General features: G+C 40.1%; 2 long non-coding RNA genes across 2 annotated transcripts; both read right to left on the minus strand.

Annotated features, from left to right (window-relative positions):
• Window positions 1-6,880: 6,880 nt before the first annotated feature.
• On the minus strand, window positions 6,881-9,774 carry LOC130710107 (uncharacterized). Its single transcript, XR_009010293.1, has 3 exons — window positions 9,650-9,774; window positions 8,746-8,823; window positions 6,881-7,238 (listed from the first exon to the last, which is right to left on the minus strand). It is a non-coding gene; the product is annotated as an uncharacterized LOC130710107 (long non-coding RNA).
• Window positions 9,775-14,503: 4,729 nt separating this feature from the next.
• LOC130715032 (uncharacterized) lies at window positions 14,504-17,440 on the minus strand. Its single transcript, XR_009011544.1, has 3 exons — window positions 17,273-17,440; window positions 16,369-16,446; window positions 14,504-14,861 (listed from the first exon to the last, which is right to left on the minus strand). It is a non-coding gene; the product is annotated as an uncharacterized LOC130715032 (long non-coding RNA).

The raw sequence follows: 17,440 nt of genomic DNA on the forward strand, positions 1-17,440 counted from the left end.
TTAGAGTCGAACATACGGACGTTGCGCGCGTCTAATGACTATCGCCGAATCGATCCAATCCCTCGGATTGAATATAAGGATCCGCGCGTGTCGAAATATTATCGCTGAATCGGTCCAATCCCTCGGATTGAACTCACGGACTCACGCGAGTTTATATGGCGATGGCTGAATCGATCCAATCCATCGGATTGAATATAAGGATTCACGCGTGCCCGAGTGACTACCGCCGAATCGATCCAATCCCTCGGATTGAATATAAGGATTCACGCGTGTCAAACGATTATTGCCGAATCGGTCCAACCCGTCGGGTTGAACATAAGGATTCGCGCCCGTTAAGCCGAAGATAATGTCGATTATGCGACAAAATGAATTAATCAAAAGAAGAAAGAATGAACTTGGAACTCATAGTTCCCGGCTAAACTTTAGATAGCCAAACAATAAACTGCTCATCGAGCGAAGAGTACCGAAGTACTTGGAAACTTATAATTTCCGGCTAAACTTTAGATAGCCAAACAATAAACTGCTCATCGAGCAAAAGAGTATCAACATACTCGGAAACTTGTAAGTTTCTTCTAAACTTGGACTCGGCGACCCTTCTCATCTTTCAAACTAATATTCAAGCTCCAAGCTCTTATCTAAGGTTGTTACCATTATTCAATGGTTTTAGAGATTGATTAATGTCTTATGAGTTTTCCTTGAGAAAATAGGTTTCTTTTTAATCTTATAATACTTCCTATAAGTTTCAGGGATCCCATAATCCCAAAACAATTCCTTGAGAAGGTCTCGATCCATTAAAACATAACAAGGTCCGAACTCCGTTCGTCCTTTCGAACTCTCTCAAAAATCTCATAAAATTCGGCATGACTTGCCCGTTATCCTCACTCATCAGTATCACAGATATAAGTGGAATAGCATAACTAAATCAGCGCAATCAATAAGCATAAACAGCATATTCCAACACATCCTAGATTAACCAGCAAACGGCCGAAGCCTCTCAGAAAACATTTTTCCATAAAGCGATAAACAATATCCAAGCAATATTCAATATCAACACAATAACCCAGTCGAATTGATCGACGCCTACAAGGAAATAGCTAGTAAGTAAGTTGCCCTAACCTCGAGTTGTTCTAGTCTCGCGGTGCAGGTCTCGCTCACAAGCTTGTTCAGTCAAGCCCAAGGTTTCCACAAACGAACCTTAGAGCAAACAAAGCAGAAATCAATCAAATTAAGTCGACATAATCGAAAATACTAACTAGAGTTAGACAAAGCTCAAGAAACTTCAGAGTACAACACTTAGGCACGAATGAAAGGGCTTTCCCCGAATGGATGAGTTTTGACTCGATTCAAGTTTTGTGCAAAAACACTTTATTCGCTAAAACGTGCATAACTCGAGCTACAGAACTCGGAATGACACGAAACCGGCGCCAAAATTTCGACAATTGAAAGAGCTACGCAATGTCTCAGGTCATAGAGACCCAAAAATTATTTTTGGACACGGTACCCAAGCAAATAGGTTTCGGCCACTATGGAAAAATAGGGTTTTCCGAACTTTTTCTTCGATCTAAATCAATTCCTAGGTATTCTTAGGCGATATCTAGGCCAGGGAAACTCTCAGAAAAATTATCGGGTTAAAAACTGTCGCAGGGGTATTTTTGGTCAATATTTTTAGCTCAGAATTCAAAACTGAATTTCGAAAAACAAATTGGATGGGAATGTCAACAACGACGTTTATGACGACTAATCCTACTAGCACTAAGCTCAATCGTCAGTTTTAAGCGTAAAGAACGAAACTTTGCCCAGAAATGGGTATTTGATGCAAAAATTGATTCCGGCGGCATTTCGTCGACATCTGACAAAATCTAATCCGCAGAACACGCTCAGAAGCATGCAGGGAATAAGTTTAGACACTGAAATCAGCTTATTTGAACAGTTTTACAAAAAGCTCAAAACTTTGAGCACAGAAAGACATAGAAGAAGTCGACAGATCTGACGATCAGAAGTGAGAGATAGTAACTATACCTCGATGTCTTCGATTAGCAACGAACGGTGAAGCAATCGGGCAAGAAACGGCGAAAATCACTTCTCCTCTTTCTCTCCTCCAAGCTCTCGGCCACTCCCTCTCCAAATGGCAATTTTTTGTTTTTTTTTTTTTTTTTCATTTTTCATACTATATATAGGAAATGGAAAACGCGGAAAAAATGAAAATTTCGCGATTCCGATTTTTCCTACTGATTCCAACGTATTTTAGACACAATATTCTTCCCGCTGAATCTTCTAATTCTTCAAAGAAATATCAGTATGATTTTTGGTTTTCGAGGCTTGTTTTTAATGTCTACCGGCATTAAAAATGCACTTTATGCACTTTATGATATTGACCTCGGATGCAGAAACTTCCTTCTGAAGAAAGATTTGGAACGTCGATTAGAGTGAGCGTCCGCGGATGAAATCTTTATTTGAAGCCCCGAGTAGAAAAGTCTCCATCGTCCGTCGATTTTAGGGTTTCTGAACTATCAGGGATTCCGTTTCGGGCAAACTTCCGAGTATCGGAATCAGACGTTCGTACATCCTAGAGTTTCGTATCGAAACGCTCGTTTTGGAAAGGAATAAGAGAAAGTCTTATTTTCCTCTAGAAGATTTTTGGAAAATTTCCTATAGTGTTCCAAAGCTGGAAGTTTGTTGGAAATTATATTCCTATAGTGTTCCAAAGCTGGAACATAGTTTTGTTTCCTAAAGTTCTTGTCCTAGGTTTTAAATGCGAATATTAGTCGTGCTATAACTCTTATCGACTTTGATACAATCTTTAGCTTTTCTTGAACTTTCTCCTTCACAAATTCATTCCATCCATTTACCCCTTGTTCAGGTTTTCCCTTCACGTTACATCAAATTAATCGTGAAAAGAAATTTTATTCGGTTTATTCCAACTCAAAAACTTGGGTCTCACATTACTACCCTCCAAAAAGAAAGTTTCGTCCTCGAAACTTAGGGTTCAGCAAAAACTCCGAATATTATTCCTTGGTCTCTTCATCTAACTCCCATATAGCACCATGAAATCAATCTTCTACTTAGTCACCCTTCAAATTAAACCTCGACTTGAGCCTTAATACCTAGTGCATCACTAGACTCATTCCCTTTAACATCAACTTTATCAACAACTTATAAGCAAATCTTCATCTTAATATCTAACAACCCATTATTGACATCTCTTTCTTCAAAACTTTCCTTACTCAAACTAATTTACACTTATTGAAATCCTTAACACTTCGCACAAATCAGAACTCATCCCCTAGAAGATTAAATCATAACTATAACCTCAAAGGACTTAACTAGTCATTTTATCATCCGATCCTTCAACCTCCCGAGATTTAACTGTTATCGTAACCGCTAACACCACTAAATTCCTTATGCGTACATGAATCTCAGCTCACTAGGTCAACCTTAGCCCTAGGATCCTCATTCAACTTAGTAGAATTCATTGGTTAACTCTAGTATACCTCATCAGAATCCATAACAAGGTTCCATTCACTCTTAGACTCTATGAAACTTGCCCAAATATAACGACTTCAAGTATTCATCTTAATACTAGCACTTTCCTTTCTGTATCTCAATCACCATCTCGTCAATCAATTTCTTAATCTCTCAATCAAGTTCTGACAAACTTCGAGTCCTACACACCTTAGACAGAAATCCATAGATTTAAAACCTAAACCTTCACCAAGTTTGGTCCTCTAATGGCCTTTAAATCCTTCAATACTTCTTAAGTGAATATCCATTTCTTAAAACTAAAAACTCCTTCGCTTACACAAACGACCTGATAAGTGTCGTCATGCTTTCACACTCACAACTTGATCCTGATATCCATAATCATAACTTACTATGCTAACATCATTCAAATCTTATCACATGGTTCATTATGTCCGCAATCCCATAATCAACATCAATCGATCACCAACTTATAACCAACCTTAACACTCTACACAACTCCGAATTCCTTTACTTCAAGATCTCTCTTATACTGTACCTCAATGGTCTTAACCCGCAACTCATCTTCAGATCTCTAATCTTCTAAGATTCAAATCCTATTATCACACCTACAACCATAAGATCTCCTACTCGTACGTGATTCTCAACTCTCAAGGTCAATCTTAACCCTAAGATTTCAATCCAACTTAGTAAATCTCACTTAGTAATCTTAGCATGTTTTCCTGAAATCCATGTCAACAATCCCAAGTATTCACTTATGCTAAAACTTTCTTTTTCTAACTTAATCATTGATTCAACACTTAGTCACTCCAGCAAACTCCTGACAATTCTCTAAGTCTTACACATTCAAGTTAAACTTCATGGGCTTAAAATCTAAACTTTTATCTAGTTTGCATCGGTAATGTCCTTTGACCCTTCAACACTTTTCAAGTGAAAATTCATCTCTTAAGACTATAATGTCTCCACAAATTAATCATGCACTTAGCAAAACTTATTCCTCGAACTCGACTACAACAATCTAGTTCAAAGTTAATTCTTCTCAATCTTGCTACTATCAAGCTATCATCTATAACCTGATTAAATCCAACCTATTTAGTCTCTAACAATTCCACTCAGTAATCACATAACCTATGACTTCATAACTTCCGAGAAAATACCTAATATTTTTCCAACATTAAATCTCTTGACTTAGTCTACCTCTACTTGGAGTAATCACACGAACTAACCAATTAATTTATATACGACAATCATCAACTTCCAAAGATTTAAATCTTAATCTTTTACAATCAAGTGCTTAACACGAACTTTCCTCCCAAATCCGACTAAACCTCGATCAATTCAAATTCATCTTACACATCCTTCTATCAAAGTCCATTACCAGTTCTGATTCCGAATATCACCCCCTCAATATTAAGTTGATCAAGCCTAATACATCGAAGGTGAAATTTAGAAAAACCCACTGGAACAGTCAATGAGTTCCTATCATCCAGTAGTCACAATTACCCTGATATTAAATCCTCAATGATGCCGCTACGGAACTACACACTCTCGACACCATACGTATACTATCCATACGGAATCTCTCGGAGATTCATTCTTCAGCTTCTAGCTCCTTTGTTAAACGCATCGGTGCCATACTACTTTTCTAGGCTTAACGCGTTATTCTAAACCTCGTGTAACTTCTATAGTTTAAACACGAGCAACGGTCAAATAAAGTATTATTAGGCGTAATAACTATAAAGTCAAAGCTCGACAGTAAAGGCAAGTTAGGTGTGTTGCACGTTCTACGAGAGTAATAAAGCATGTTATCCTAGAATGAGAAGGAATAGTTAGAAGGTTACCATCGTTCGTGCGCTCTCCTCTGACTAGTCTACCAGCTCCCTCGCCGCACGAGACATAGACTCCTCCCCGTGCAGCAGGATGTCTTCCTCTCACCGTAGGCACAGATGGCTCAACCCTGGTTACATTGCAATCCTTGGCTTGATGCCCCGGACGGTTGCAATTGAAACATAGAGGTCCCCCGTCTGGACACTTGTTAGAGTAGTGCCCCACCTTCTTGCACCTGTAACACGTTACTCCTTGGCCCGAAGTCTTGTTTCCTGTTCCTCCGGTAGCATTTATGGGCTTATACTGCCCCGAGGTAAAACCTTCCCTCAAAGGGCGTTGATACGGCTTCTTCTGTTGGAATTTACCTCTTCCTTTATAGTTCTGAGGACCTGACCTTACTGGTCCTCCAGTTCCAGCACGATTCAACCTCTTGTTCTTCATTAACTCCACTTCTGTGGCTTTCTCAACCAAGGACTGGAAGCGCATGATTCCCAACGGTTTCACTGAGTCCTCAATGTCAGGCCTCAGCCCATTCACAAAGCGTTTGCACATGTAGGGTTCATCAACCCCATTGCGGAAGAATCGAAAGTGTTTGGCCAACGATTCCAGCTTAGCAGCATATTCCGGAATGGACATGCTACCCTGACGAAGAGTCAGAAACTGTGCCTCACGCTCGTCACGAGCACTATCTGGAAAATACTTCTCCAGAAAAGCAGCACGAAATGAAGCCCAGTTCACTTCCACATTATTTGCTTCCATCATTCCTCTGGTACCCCTCCACCAGTACTCAGCATCGCCCAGCAGCAGATAAGTTGCCAGGCCCACCTTGGCCCCTTCACTAGTCTGTAGTACTTCGAAAATCTTCTCAATCTCTTGGATCCATAGATCCGCATTGTCCGGGTCAGTCCCACCTGTGAACTTGGGTGGATCCTGCCTTCTAAAATCATTCAATCCCCTATTCTGGTCCAGGGCTACCTCCCTCTCACGCTTATGTCGCTCACGTTCAGCTTTGTCAGCACGCAACTGAGCGTTCTCCGCAGTTTGATTTGTCATTGCCTGGGCCATAGCAGTCATTGCCCCAGCGAGTTGGTTCATGTTCTCCATGTTCTGTTTAGTTAAACAAACAGTTAGTACTAACCATAAGATAGCATCTAGCATAACTATACAATATGATTAAGTACTAACTTCAATCAATTCTAAGCGAAAAATCGCTTGGCAGACAATCAATTTTTTACTCTTTGCAGATTCACACAACCTAGCACAGAAGACCTATTCCCCAAAGACTCCCGAAAGACTCGACAAGCTCTGATACCACAATGTAACACCCCGATTTCGGTGGCGTCACTTTAGTAACTCAAAAATAAAATAAAGCGGAAAAGCAGGTTTTTTTTTGTGTTTTGTTTAAATAAAAAGACTTGTCGAAATAAGGTCTCAACCCAATCGCAATTAACAGCGATTAATATACAAAATAAGCACAGCCCTTGCTGCAACTAAAAACATCGTCACGAGTGTCCTCAAGTGACGGAAAGTAATATTAAGTAATTGAAAGTAGTGCCCGCGGGCAAATAAGTGCGGCTCATAGTCAGTGTCACAAGCTTTATAACTACAGTCCTCCAAGAAAATAAATTAGCCCCAAACGGCCTCCAAAAGACTTCCTACGCCCGACAAACTCCCTGTGATCCTCATGGAAGAGAATCACACAAAAAGCTAATAGTCGGGAACCTACCCTGCCCCAAAATACAACTGATGAATCAGAGCTATGACCATGACAACCAAAATCAGTAACTCTAACCACCCATATCCTACACCACTATCTTCGACCCTCATCTGATCTTCCATGAAGTCCGGGTCCACGTCGAAGGCTCAGTAGTAGTCATTTCGCTCCGGGTCCTCCCCGAACGACGAACCTTCTTGAATCATCTGTTGAACGTCTGGCAGCAGGCCGACCGCCCAAACACAAACATACAAACAAAGCCACGGCGCTAGGGTCAACTCACGGAATATAGTAGATAATACAAACAGCATGTGAAGAATAAGGGGGTATGTATATATATATGTTGTATATATATATTTATATGTTCTGTATTGCCTACCCTAAGGTATATACTTAGTATGTTATCAAGGCTCTAATAACAATTCAATGAATAATATCTCAACAATACAATAAGCATTATCTCAACAATTCCATATTGGGCGCATGTATGCATGCAATGTCAATTCAAACGTTGATCCCAAAAATAGGCATGTCAAGTCGATCCAACCCATTGGGTCGAACACAAGGACTCGCACACGCAGTAAATGACAACGCCAAGTCGGTTCTCTCATTAGAGTCGAACATACGGACGTTGCGCGCGTCTAATGACTATCGCCGAATCGATCCAATCCCTCGGATTGAATATAAGGATCCGCGCGTGTCGAAATATTATCGCTGAATCGGTCCAATCCCTCGGATTGAACTCACGGACTCACGCGAGTTTATATGGAGATGGCTGAATCGATCCAATCCATCGGATTGAATATAAGGATTCACGCGTGCCCGAGTGACTACCGCCGAATCGATCCAATCCCTCGGATTGAATATAAGGATTCACGCGTGTCAAACGATTATTGCCGAATCGGTCCAACCCGTCGGGTTGAACATAAGGATTCGCGCCCGTTAAGCCGAAGATAATGTCGATTATGCGACAAAATGAATTAATCAAAAGAAGAAAGAATGAACTTGGAACTCATAGTTCCCGGCTAAACTTTAGATAGCCAAACAATAAACTGCTCATCGAGCGAAGAGTACCGAAGTACTTGGAAACTTATAATTTCCGGCTAAACTTTAGATAGCCAAACAATAAACTGCTCATCGAGCAAAAGAGTATCAACATACTCGGAAACTTGTAAGTTTCTTCTAAACTTGGACTCGGCGACCCTTCTCATCTTTCAAACTAATATTCAAGCTCCAAGCTCTTATCTAAGGTTGTTACCATTATTCAATGGTTTTAGAGATTGATTAATGTCTTATGAGTTTTCCTTGAGAAAATAGGTTTCTTTTAATCTTATAATACTTCCTATAAGTTTCAGGGATCCCATAATCCCAAACAATTCCTTGAGAAGGTCTCGATCCATTAAAACATAACAAGGTCCGAACTCCGTTCGTCCTTTCGAACTCTCTCAAAAATCTCATAAAATTCGGCATGACTTGCCCGTTATCCTCACTCATCAGTATCACAGATATAAGTGGAATAGCATAACTAAATCAGCGCAATCAATAAGCATAAACAGCATATTCCAACACATCCTAGATTAACCAGCAAACGGCCGAAGCCTCTCAGAAAACATTTTTCCATAAAGCGATAAACAATATCCAAGCAATATTCAATATCAACACAATAACCCAGTCGAATTGATCGACGCCTACAAGGAAATAGCTAGTAAGTAAGTTGCCCTAACCTCGAGTTGTTCTAGTCTCGCGGTGCAGGTCTCGCTCACAAGCTTGTTCAGTCAAGCCCAAGGTTTCCACAAACGAACCTTAGAGCAAACAAAGCAGAAATCAATCAAATTAAGTCGACATAATCGAAACAATACTAACTAGAGTTAGACAAAGCTCAAGAAACTTCAGAGTACAACACTTAGGCACGAATGAAAGGGCTTTCCCCGAATGGATGAGTTTTGACTCGATTCAAGTTTTGTGCAAAAACACTTTATTCGCTAAAACGTGCATAACTCGAGCTACAGAACTCGGAATGACACGAAACCGGCGCCAAAATTTCGACAATTGAAAGAGCTACGCAATGTCTCAGGTCATAGAGACCCAAAAATTATTTTTGGACACGGTACCCAAGCAAATAGGTTTCGGCCACTATGGAAAATAGGGTTTTCGAACTTTTTCTTCGATCTAAATCAATTCCTAGGTATTCTTAGGCGATATCTAGGCCAGGGAAACTCTCAGAAAAATTATCGGGTTAAAAACTGTCGCAGGGGTATTTTGGTCAATATTTTTAGCTCAGAATTTCAAAACTGAATTTTCGAAAAACAAATTGGATGGGAATGTCAACAACGACGTTTATGACGACTAATCCTACTAGCACTAAGCTCAATCGTCAGTTTTAAGCGTAAAGAACGAAACTTTGCCCAGAAATGGGTATTTGATGCAAAAATTGATTCCGGCGGCATTTCGTCGACATCTGACAAAATCTAATCCGCAGAACACGCTCAGAAGCATGCAGGGAATAAGTTTAGACACTGAAATCAGCTTATTTGAACAGTTTTACAAAAAGCTCAAAACTTTGAGCACAGAAAGACATAGAAGAAGTCGACAGATCTGACGATCAGAAGTGAGAGATAGTAACTATACCTCGATGTCTTCGATTAGCAACGAACGGTGAAGCAATCGGGCAAGAAACGGCGAAAATCACTTCTCCTCTTTCTCTCCTCCAAGCTCTCGGCCACTCCCTCTCCAAATGGCAATTTTTTGTTTTTTTTTTTTTTTCATTTTTCATACTATATATAGGAAATGGAAAACGCGGAAAAATGAAAATTTCGCGATTCCGATTTTTCCTACTGATTCCAACGTATTTTAGACACAATATTCTTCCCGCTGAATCTTCTAATTCTTCAAAGAAATATCAGTATGATTTTTGGTTTTCGAGGCTTGTTTTTAATGTCTACCGGCATTAAAAATGCACTTTATGCACTTTATGATATTGACCTCGGATGCAGAAACTTCCTTCTGAAGAAAGATTTGGAACGTCGATTAGAGTGAGCGTCCGCGGATGAAATCTTTATTTGAAGCCCCGAGTAGAAAAGTCTCCATCGTCCGTCGATTTTAGGGTTTCTGAACTATCAGGGATTCCGTTTCGGCAAACTTCCGAGTATCGGAATCAGACGTTCGTACATCCTAGAGTTTCGTATCGAAACGCTCGTTTTGGAAAGGAATAAGAGAAAGTCTTATTTTCCTCTAGAAGATTTTTGGAAAATTTCCTATAGTGTTCCAAAGCTGGAAGTTTGTTGGAAATTATATTCCTATAGTGTTCCAAAGCTGGAACATAGTTTTGTTTCCTAAAGTTCTTGTCCTAGGTTTTAAATGCGAATATTAGTCGTGCTATAACTCTTATCGACTTTGATACAATCTTTAGCTTTTCTTGAACTTTCTCCTTCACAAATTCATTCCATCCATTTACCCCTTGTTCAGGTTTTCCCTTCACGTTACATCAAATTAATCGTGAAAAGAAATTTTATTCGGTTTATTCCAACTCAAAAACTTGGGTCTCACATTACTACCCTCCAAAAAGAAAGTTTCGTCCTCGAAACTTAGGGTTCAGCAAAAACTCCGAATATTATTCCTTGGTCTCTTCATCTAACTCCCATATAGCACCATGAAATCAATCTTCTACTTAGTCACCCTTCAAATTAAACCTCGACTTGAGCCTTAATACCTAGTGCATCACTAGACTCATTCCCTTTAACATCAACTTATCAACAACTTATAAGCAAATCTTCATCTTAATATCTAACAACCCATTATTGACATCTCTTTCTTCAAAACTTTCCTTACTCAAACTAATTTACACTTATTGAAATCCTTAACACTTCGCACAAATCAGAACTCATCCCCTAGAAGATTAAATCATAACTATACCTCAAAGGACTTAACTAGTCATTTTATCATCCGATCCTTCAACCTCCCGAGATTTAACTGTTATCGTAACCGCTAACACCACTAAATTCCTTATGCGTACATGAATCTCAGCTCACTAGGTCAACCTTAGCCCTAGGATCCTCATTCAACTTAGTAGAATTCATTGGTTAACTCTAGTATACCTCATCAGAATCCATAACAAGGTTCCATTCACTCTTAGACTCTATGAAACTTGCCCAAATATAACGACTTCAAGTATTCATCTTAATACTAGCACTTTCCTTTCTGTATCTCAATCACCATCTCGTCAATCAATTTCTTAATCTCTCAATCAAGTTCTGACAAACTTCGAGTCCTACACACCTTAGACAGAAATCCATAGATTTAAAACCTAAACCTTCACCAAGTTTGGTCCTCTAATGGCCTTTAATCCTTCAATACTTCTTAAGTGAATATCCATTTCTTAAAACTAAAACTCCTTCGCTTACACAAACGACCTGATAAGTGTCGTCATGCTTTCACACTCACAACTTGATCCTGATATCCATAATCATAACTTACTATGCTAACATCATTCAAATCTTATCACATGGTTCATTATGTCCGCAATCCCATAATCAACATCAATCGATCACCAACTTATAACCAACCTTAACACTCTACACAACTCCGAATTCCTTTACTTCAAGATCTCTCTTATACTGTACCTCAATGGTCTTAACCCGCAACTCATCTTCAGATCTCTAATCTTCTAAGATTCAAATCCTATTATCACACCTACAACCATAAGATCTCCTACTCGTACGTGATTCTCAACTCTCAAGGTCAATCTTAACCCTAAGATTTCAATCCAACTTAGTAAATCTCACTTAGTAATCTTAGCATGTTTTCCTGAAATCCATGTCAACAATCCCAAGTATTCAACTTATGCTAAAACTTTCTTTTTCTAACTTAATCATTGATTCAACACTTAGTCACTCCAGCAAACTCCTGACAATTCTCTAAGTCTTACACATTCAAGTTAAACTTCATGGGCTTAAAATCTAAACTTTTATCTAGTTTGCATCGGTAATGTCCTTTGACCCTTCAACACTTTTCAAGTGAAAATTCATCTCTTAAGACTATAATGTCTCCACAAATTAATCATGCACTTAGCAAAACTTATTCCTCGAACTCGACTACAACAATCTAGTTCAAAGTTAATTCTTCTCAATCTTGCTACTATCAAGCTATCATCTATAACCTGATTAAATCCAACCTATTTAGTCTCTAACAATTCCACTCAGTAATCACATAACCTATGACTTCATAACTTCCGAGAAAATACCTAATATTTTTCCAACATTAAATCTCTTGACTTAGTCTACCTCTACTTGGAGTAATCACACGAACTAACCAATTAATTTATATACGACAATCATCAACTTCCAAAGATTTAAATCTTAATCTTTTACAATCAAGTGCTTAACACGAACTTTCCTCCCAAATCCGACTAAACCTCGATCAATTCAAATTCATCTTACACATCCTTCTATCAAAGTCCATTACCAGTTCTGATTCCGAATATCACCCCCTCAATATTAAGTTGATCAAGCCTAATACATCGAAGGTGAAATTTAGAAAAACCCACTGGAACAGTCAATGAGTTCCTATCATCCAGTAGTCACAATTACCCTGATATTAAATCCTCAATGATGCCGCTACGGAACTACACACTCTCGACACCATACGTATACTATCCATACGGAATCTCTCGGAGATTCATTCTTCAGCTTCTAGCTCCTTTGTTAAACGCATCGGTGCCATACTACTTTTCTAGGCTTAACGCGTTATTCTAAACCTCGTGTAACTTCTATAGTTTAAACACGAGCAACGGTCAAATAAAGTATTATTAGGCGTAATAACTATAAAGTCAAAGCTCGACAGTAAAGGCAAGTTAGGTGTGTTGCACGTTCTACGAGAGTAATAAAGCATGTTATCCTAGAATGAGAAGGAATAGTTAGAAGGTTACCATCGTTCGTGCGCTCTCCTCTGACTAGTCTACCAGCTCCCTCGCCGCACGAGACATAGACTCCTCCCCGTGCAGCAGGATGTCTTCCTCTCACCGTAGGCACAGATGGCTCAACCCTGGTTACATTGCAATCCTTGGCTTGATGCCCCGGACGGTTGCAATTGAAACATAGAGGTCCCCCGTCTGGACACTTGTTAGAGTAGTGCCCCACCTTCTTGCACCTGTAACACGTTACTCCTTGGCCCGAAGTCTTGTTTCCTGTTCCTCCGGTAGCATTTATGGGCTTATACTGCCCCGAGGTAAAACCTTCCCTCAAAGGGCGTTGATACGGCTTCTTCTGTTGGAATTTACCTCTTCCTTTATAGTTCTGAGGACCTGACCTTACTGGTCCTCCAGTTCCAGCACGATTCAACCTCTTGTTCTTCATTAACTCCACTTCTGTGGCTTTCTCAACCAAGGACTGGAAGCGCATGATTCCCAACGGTTTCACTGAGTCCTCAATGTCAGGCCTCAGCCCATTCACAAAGCGTTTGCACATGTAGGGTTCATCAACCCCATTGCGGAAGAATCGAAAGTGTTTGGCCAACGATTCCAGCTTAGCAGCATATTCCGGAATGGACATGCTACCCTGACGAAGAGTCAGAAACTGTGCCTCACGCTCGTCACGAGCACTATCTGGAAAATACTTCTCCAGAAAAGCAGCACGAAATGAAGCCCAGTTCACTTCCACATTATTTGCTTCCATCATTCCTCTGGTACCCCTCCACCAGTACTCAGCATCGCCCAGCAGCAGATAAGTTGCCAGGCCCACCTTGGCCCCTTCACTAGTCTGTAGTACTTCGAAAATCTTCTCAATCTCTTGGATCCATAGATCCGCATTGTCCGGGTCAGTCCCACCTGTGAACTTGGGTGGATCCTGCCTTCTAAAATCATTCAATCCCCTATTCTGGTCCAGGGCTACCTCCCTCTCACGCTTATGTCGCTCACGTTCAGCTTTGTCAGCACGCAACTGAGCGTTCTCCGCAGTTTGATTTGTCATTGCCTGGGCCATAGCAGTCATTGCCCCAGCGAGTTGGTTCATGTTCTCCATGTTCTGTTTAGTTAAACAAACAGTTAGTACTAACCATAAGATAGCATCTAGCATAACTATACAATATGATTAAGTACTAACTTCAATCAATTCTAAGCGAAAAATCGCTTGGCAGACAATCAATTTTTTACTCTTTGCAGATTCACACAACCTAGCACAGAAGACCTATTCCCCAAAGACTCCCGAAAGACTCGACAAGCTCTGATACCACAATGTAACACCCCGATTTCGGTGGCGTCACTTTAGTAACTCAAAAATAAAATAAAGCGGAAAAGCAGGTTTTTTTTTGTGTTTTGTTTAAATAAAAAGACTTGTCGAAATAAGGTCTCAACCCAATCGCAATTAACAGCGATTAATATACAAAATAAGCACAGCCCTTGCTGCAACTAAAAACATCGTCACGAGTGTCCTCAAGTGACGGAAAGTAATATTAAGTAATTGAAAGTAGTGCCCGCGGGCAAATAAGTGCGGCTCATAGTCAGTGTCACAAGCTTTATAACTACAGTCCTCCAAGAAAATAAATTAGCCCCAAACGGCCTCCAAAAGACTTCCTACGCCCGACAAACTCCCTGTGATCCTCATGGAAGAGAATCACACAAAAAGCTAATAGTCGGGAACCTACCCTGCCCCAAAATACAACTGATGAATCAGAGCTATGACCATGACAACCAAAATCAGTAACTCTAACCACCCATATCCTACACCACTATCTTCGACCCTCATCTGATCTTCCATGAAGTCCGGGTCCACGTCGAAGGCTCAGTAGTAGTCATTTCGCTCCGGGTCCTCCCCGAACGACGAACCTTCTTGAATCATCTGTTGAACGTCTGGCAGCAGGCCGACCGCCCAAACACAAACATACAAACAAAGCCACGGCGCTAGGGTCAACTCACGGAATATAGTAGATAATACAAACAGCATGTGAAGAATAAGGGGGTATGTATATATATATGTTGTATATATATATTTATATGTTCTGTATTGCCTACCCTAAGGTATATACTTAGTATGTTATCAAGGCTCTAATAACAATTCAATGAATAATATCTCAACAATACAATAAGCATTATCTCAACAATTCCATATTGGGCGCATGTATGCATGCAATGTCAATTCAAACGTTGATCCCAAAAATAGGCATGTCAAGTCGATCCAACCCATTGGGTCGAACACAAGGACTCGCACACGCAGTAAATGACAACGCCAAGTCGGTTCTCTCATTAGAGTCGAACATACGGACGTTGCGCGCGTCTAATGACTATCGCCGAATCGATCCAATCCCTCGGATTGAATATAAGGATCCGCGCGTGTCGAAATATTATCGCTGAATCGGTCCAATCCCTCGGATTGAACTCACGGACTCACGCGAGTTTATATGGAGATGGCTGAATCGATCCAATCCATCGGATTGAATATAAGGATTCACGCGTGCCCGAGTGACTACCGCCGAATCGATCCAATCCCTCGGATTGAATATAAGGATTCACGCGTGTCAAACGATTATTGCCGAATCGGTCCAACCCGTCGGGTTGAACATAAGGATTCGCGCCCGTTAAGCCGAAGATAATGTCGATTATGCGACAAAATGAATTAATCAAAAGAAGAAAGAATGAACTTGGAACTCATAGTTCCCGGCTAAACTTTAGATAGCCAAACAATAAACTGCTCATCGAGCGAAGAGTACCGAAGTACTTGGAAACTTATAATTTCCGGCTAAACTTTAGATAGCCAAACAATAAACTGCTCATCGAGCAAAAGAGTATCAACATACTCGGAAACTTGTAAGTTTCTTCTAAACTTGGACTCGGCGACCCTTCTCATCTTTCAAACTAATATTCAAGCTCCAAGCTCTTATCTAAGGTTGTTACCATTATTCAATGGTTTTAGAGATTGATTAATGTCTTATGAGTTTTCCTTGAGAAAATAGGTTTCTTTTAATCTTATAATACTTCCTATAAGTTTCAGGGATCCCATAATCCCAAACAATTCCTTGAGAAGGTCTCGATCCATTAAAACATAACAAGGTCCGAACTCCGTTCGTCCTTTCGAACTCTCTCAAAAATCTCATAAAATTCGGCATGACTTGCCCGTTATCCTCACTCATCAGTATCACAGATATAAGTGGAATAGCATAACTAAATCAGCGCAATCAATAAGCATAAACAGCATATTCCAACACATCCTAGATTAACCAGCAAACGGCCGAAGCCTCTCAGAAAACATTTTTCCATAAAGCGATAAACAATATCCAAGCAATATTCAATATCAACACAATAACCCAGTCGAATTGATCGACGCCTACAAGGAAATAGCTAGTAAGTAAGTTGCCCTAACCTCGAGTTGTTCTAGTCTCGCGGTGCAGGTCTCGCTCACAAGCTTGTTCAGTCAAGCCCAAGGTTTCCACAAACGAACCTTAGAGCAAACAAAGCAGAAATCAATCAAATTAAGTCGACATAATCGAAACAATACTAACTAGAGTTAGACAAAGCTCAAGAAACTTCAGAGTACAACACTTAGGCACGAATGAAAGGGCTTTCCCCGAATGGATGAGTTTTGACTCGATTCAAGTTTTGTGCAAAAACACTTTATTCGCTAAAACGTGCATAACTCGAGCTACAGAACTCGGAATGACACGAAACCGGCGCCAAAATTTCGACAATTGAAAGAGCTACGCAATGTCTCAGGTCATAGAGACCCAAAAATTATTTTTGGACACGGTACCCAAGCAAATAGGTTTCGGCCACTATGGAAAATAGGGTTTTCGAACTTTTTCTTCGATCTAAATCAATTCCTAGGTATTCTTAGGCGATATCTAGGCCAGGGAAACTCTCAGAAAAATTATCGGGTTAAAAACTGTCGCAGGGGTATTTTGGTCAATATTTTTAGCTCAGAATTTCAAAACTGAATTTTCGAAAAACAAATTGGATGGGAATGTCAACAACGACGTTTATGACGACTAATCCTACTAGCACTAAGCTCAATCGTCAGTTTTAAGCGTAAAGAACGAAACTTTGCCCAGAAATGGGTATTTGATGCAAAAATTGATTCCGGCGGCATTTCGTCGACATCTGACAAAATCTAATCCGCAGAACACGCTCAGAAGCATGCAGGGAATAAGTTTAGACACTGAAATCAGCTTATTTGAACAGTTTTACAAAAAGCTCAAAACTTTGAGCACAGAAAGACATAGAAGAAGTCGACAGATCTGACGATCAGAAGTGAGAGATAGTAACTATACCTCGATGTCTTCGATTAGCAACGAACGGTGAAGCAATCGGGCAAGAAACGGCGAAAATCACTTCTCCTCTTTCTCTCCTCCAAGCTCTCGGCCACTCCCTCTCCAAATGGCAATTTTTTGTTTTTTTTTTTTTTCATTTTTCATACTATATATAGGAAATGGAAAACG

The sequence above is a fragment of the Lotus japonicus genome, chromosome 4 (genome assembly GCF_012489685.1).
Source record: "Lotus japonicus ecotype B-129 chromosome 4, LjGifu_v1.2".
Taxonomy (NCBI): domain Eukaryota; kingdom Viridiplantae; phylum Streptophyta; class Magnoliopsida; order Fabales; family Fabaceae; genus Lotus; species Lotus japonicus.